This window comes from Chenopodium quinoa, unplaced genomic scaffold (assembly GCF_001683475.1).
Source record: "Chenopodium quinoa cultivar QQ74 unplaced genomic scaffold, ASM168347v1, whole genome shotgun sequence".
Lineage (NCBI taxonomy): Eukaryota > Viridiplantae > Streptophyta > Magnoliopsida > Caryophyllales > Amaranthaceae > Chenopodium > Chenopodium quinoa.
This window is the reverse complement of record NW_018744615.1, coordinates 11,752-16,605: the sequence shown is the minus strand read 5'-3', so window position 1 is coordinate 16,605 and position 4,854 is coordinate 11,752. Positions and strand designations below refer to the sequence as shown.

Here is a 4,854-nt window from a genome sequence, read left to right as displayed (position 1 = left end):
AACTTATATAAAATATGTTAACACAAAGTCCATATCTCACTCTAACGAATGATTGGATTGATTTTGACATTGGTGTTGACAAGAATAATGAATTAATAATGTACATACGTTAAATTTTTGGTCATCCATGAGCTTTTAGTTTGCAATGTTGTAGAAATGTAGAATATTTAGATGTGTGAAATCATGGGCTCTTGGATGTAATTATAGTTTGTTAGCTTAGTTAGACGAATGCAAAGGATATATAAGTAAATATGATAGTGTATGTCTCACTTTTCCTAATTACAACTTAAAATGGTTGGAGAGGATGGTCATGAAAATTTTTGGATTAAGTTAATTAAAAAGGTCGGGTAAAAATTAATCATGAGTAGATTTGGGTCGGGTTAAGTTGGGTCAAAGGATGTTTCAAGTCGGGTAAATAGAAATCGGGTAATAAATAGATCGGGTAAAAAGAGATACTTTTAGGGTCAAAATGGTTTTGGGTAGATTTTGTTTCGAATTAGATCGAATTCGGATCTTGAATTATCGGGTCTTAATAGTTTCGATTTGACTATGAGTCGATTCTAAGTTGGGTTTGGACCATATATTAATAGGTGAAGTCGGTTATGAGTTAACTTCGGGTTGACTCCAGATCGAATTCGGATAAAAAATTTGCGGGTTAAACCAGTTAGAAAACAATTCGGTTTTAGATGAACCTTTCGGGTCGGGTGAGTTTTTGACACCTTATTCATCAAGTAAATAATTGTACGAAAATCATCGAATCACACTTAAGAACTCTTTACTATGGAGTAATAGGAAATAGATTATACTTTTTTTTAAGGAAATAATTGATACTTATTGTTTATGCTGAATTTCGTCGAGTGGGATTGAATAGCAAAATCTAGGTTTCGAACCAAATAAATACACCTTATTTTAAAATAATACGAAATAAAGAAATGACACAATTAAGGAATTGTTGATGTGGAAAACCCAAAAGAGGTAAAACCGCTGGTAGAATGAGGGTCTATCAAACTTTCACTATGTAAAATATTGAAGAAGGATTGCAATGTATGCTCGGTGTACTCTGGTAGCTAGGTTTCAGTGTGTCTAACATTGATGATGCTTCTTCCTTTAATAGATGTTTATTAGGGTTCAATATAGTCATTATAAAATGATATAATGCCTCCCTTAATATTTGGCCATATCCCTTTTGATTGCTGACCAACCCTTAACTTAGCCCACTAACGGCTTGATTTAGATAGCAAAAGACCAAGTCACTGAAGCTTATCATCTCCTGGAAAATAGGACGGGGCTGTTTATTAAGGTTTCGTCCGTCAAGCCTGGGCTTTATTCATCGATGCTTTACTCTTCGTCTTTGACCTTGCCTGACTTGCGTTGATGTTGACTTACTAAAATTTAACCATAACAATTTGCCCCTAATTGCTTAATATGGGCAGCGATGTACAAATTCAACAATTAAAACTACGGAAATGAAAAACAAACAGAGAAATTCAAAAATCAAAATTGATTCAAAATCAACTTATTTAAGGGTAGATCATCTTTCCGCTTGTTGTACTAACTCGAGAAGTTACTCCAACTTCCCACTTCTCCATTTAACCGTCACTTAGCTTCTTGCCTTTATTACTGCTACATTTTTCCCGCTTCCCCGGAATTACTACACTCCTTCTCTCTCTTTGGCAAAAGTTCTCGGGTGATTCTAAGGCGGTGAGCGGCGACGATTTTCGATTTTGAACTCTCGTCAGCTCAAATCGATAGGTAATTACTTCAATTCTTTGTTTTCTTAGTTAAATTCGGCAAATGTCAAATAGAATTCCTAAAACTAGGTTTAGGTTTTTGCTTTGAGTTGTTGAGAAAAGGGGAACAATTGTTTTAGAAATGAAAGTGGTATTAAATGCGGAGTCATTGATGATGACTGCTTTGAAGGATGACTTCGTTAAAATGGCAGGGTTCCCTGAGAGTGTGTTTGCTGGAAAGGGTCCGAAGGTGGAGAACTAACTAAAAGGGTTTATAGTGTTTTTCAGATACCCATTTATGGAGACATGGGCTGAATTTTCCTTCAAGCCTCTGACTAGGTCTTTAATTTCTTCGAGGTATTGGGGTTAAGCCCTGGCAGTTGATGCTGTCGGGTTGGATAATTTTATCAGTTTTGGAAGGAATTACCATGAACTAGGAGGATTCTTTTACTTTGGAAGATCTAGTTGAGGCTTATGGCATAAAGATGAGAACGCATCGTTTTGTGAGTTTACACAAGAAGGGAGAACCGCTGGTTTTGAACACTGATTGTAATGATAGGGGTTGGGCCAATTATTTTATTTTTGTCAAGAAGTCTTCAATAGGTAATGACAGAATGTGGCTGACGAAAGGATGGCCGGAGAAGGGTAAGCAATTTATCTTAGGACTTGGTATCATAGAACTAAGGTTTTCTGAATGTTTGATATTGGTTTTATATGTGCAGAGCTTGATTATGATTATCTTAAGCTAACAAAAGGATCGTTGACGAAGGTGTAACGGGCTTTGGAAGCTGGGTATGCGAAAAGAACTTTGGAAGGACGAGGCACCCTCTTAGTGAATCGTTGGGACAAAAACACAAGGATTCACCGAACTTTTCCCTATAAGCCGAAGATTTCGAGGAAATGATGTCTACTTGTGAGTCTTTGTCATTTTGTTAAATTCGCTATTTGTGTCATTGTTTTTGTTTAAGTGTTAATCCGTTGTACGTTATGTTCTATTTTGGTCAGAATTTGCAGCGCAAGGCGGTCGTCGAGGATGAAACTGAAGGAGTTGTGTCTTCGATAAGTGCAATTACTAGATATATCAAGGATCACTATTATGGAGATAATAAGTTCATTCTCTTTGGCGTCATCATCTGTTGCTAGACTATGAGAGATGATCTTTGGGCTAGTAAAATAGTTCAAAGCTCGCTAGAATGGATCCTATGAGGTCACACACAAAGGTATTGGGTTAAGCAAGTAAGAGGCCCATTAATGGGCCCTATGAGCATTTAACTAATCATGAATAGGATTGGGATAGTGTAGTTTGATTGGGATTAGGAATTTGGCTTTTTCATGGACTCTTATTTAGAGATGTGATCTATAAATAAGATCCATGCCTAGGGTTGATCAATTAAGTCACAATTAACTTACAGTGAATTGTGAATCAAGGCAACCAAATCCCAAAAACCCTAAACCTCCCTCTCTCTCTCACGGCACCCCTCTCCCCCATTGGACTTGCGGCCGGCCACTCCTGGTGGAGTTCGTGGTGGTTCATGACTAGTTCGTTGTTCATTCTTCTCAGTAGAAAGTCGGTTGAAGAGTTTGATCGCGACTAACTAGCATTAGTGGAGGTATTAATCCGTGCTTGTGGACCAAGTAGAGGAATCACGTTTGAGGTTCTTTGTCTCCCTTGTTCTTGTTCGATTACTAGTGGAATCACGCTTCAAAGGTATAATTGTTACTCTTTATGTGTTATGCATGAGATCCTTGGTTTGGTGCTTAATGAATGTGATTCATGTTTATTCCGCTGCGTAGTACCTATAATTCCTTACAGAAGCTTGTCGCAGGCAGATTAAGACGTGAAGATGAGGAGAAAATGGGTTTACCACCTCAAGTGGCGTCGCCATTCTCGGTGGTGGACAGGACAGAACAACATCATGCTTCGTTGCACATAAAGTTAGCGACGAAGCTGTTGTGGTTCACATAGCGTCGTCTCCTCTGCATAAACAGCAGAAGATGGACGATGCCCTAGTATTTTAAGATGTGGAGATACGCTTTCCTTCTGAATTTCTCAACCTTGCTAAGAGGAATCGTCAGCCTATGTTCCCTCAACTAAATCAAGTGTTGTTTCGGGGTTCTCGAGAGCATTTGGCTGGGACTTCCAATTTGGACATCGCGTCGGAGGATGCTTCCGTTCATCTTTATGTAGTTTTCCTTCCTTTGTTTATTTGGTTAGCAATGTGTATTTTGGTTTGTAATTCGTGTTTTGCTGGATTGGACAGTATTTGCAAAATTCCCTGGTTTTGAGGGAGAGGGTGATCGGGTTGGCTAAGGATATGAAGAGGTTGGATGATGTTGCGAAGAATAGTGAAGCTAAGACAAAGAATGCAACGAGGAAATTTTCGACCATGAGGAAGGAGCTCGACGAAGCGAATAAGAAAGTGGACAAACTTGAAAGTTGTTTAGAATAATTGTCCAAGAAGACGGACTAGCAATCAAAGAAGTTGGAGGAATAAGCCCAATAGTTGCAGGATCAGGCCAAGCAACTGAAGGAGCAAGCTTAGCATTTGGAAGACAAAGTTTTTATCATTCGGGATAGACACCAAGCTTTGTCAAAGGTGCAAGGTGAGCTGTTGACAATAAAAAAGGAGTTAGACGACGCTCTAGATGAGGGTGCGGAGCTGGAGATCAAGCTCAAGGCTAAATTGATGAAATAGTACCCGGATGGGAAGGATTCGGGTGGCGACCTCAGGAGCACATTAATCGTTTTATAGCTAATGGAGGAGCTCTAGTTGCACTAGGAGATCATACTGTAGTGGTTTCGACTACGGATTCAAGACCTCATCCGTCGATCATTGTTCGTTATTCCTCCGTCCACTGGCGATGCTGGAGCGTAACCGACAACTGGTGAAGGCGTTAGGGATAATGCTCAGGCCGACGAGATCGTTAAGGACGTCGTCGAGGAGCTGAACACTGATGACAATGCTACTGAAGGCGCGTTGTTTGAAGAACATTGGTTATGATGGTTTCGCTTTCTTTTGTTATGTATTTCTGTTTTTGTTTCGTACCTTGATGTTCTTTCTTTTTGGCTTGGATATTTTCCTGTTGATTCTTTTCAATTCTCTTGTTTTGGATTTTGTTTCTT

At 39.1% G+C, this 4,854-nt stretch overlaps 1 long non-coding RNA gene across 1 annotated transcript; it reads left to right on the top strand.

Annotated features, from left to right (window-relative positions):
* The first annotated feature begins 1,308 nt into the window (after positions 1-1,308).
* On the top strand, positions 1,309-2,853 carry LOC110700011. The gene is made up of 3 exons (XR_002507063.1): positions 1,309-2,375; positions 2,453-2,643; positions 2,736-2,853. It is a non-coding gene; the product is annotated as an uncharacterized LOC110700011 (long non-coding RNA).
* The last annotated feature ends 2,001 nt before the right edge of the window (positions 2,854-4,854 follow it).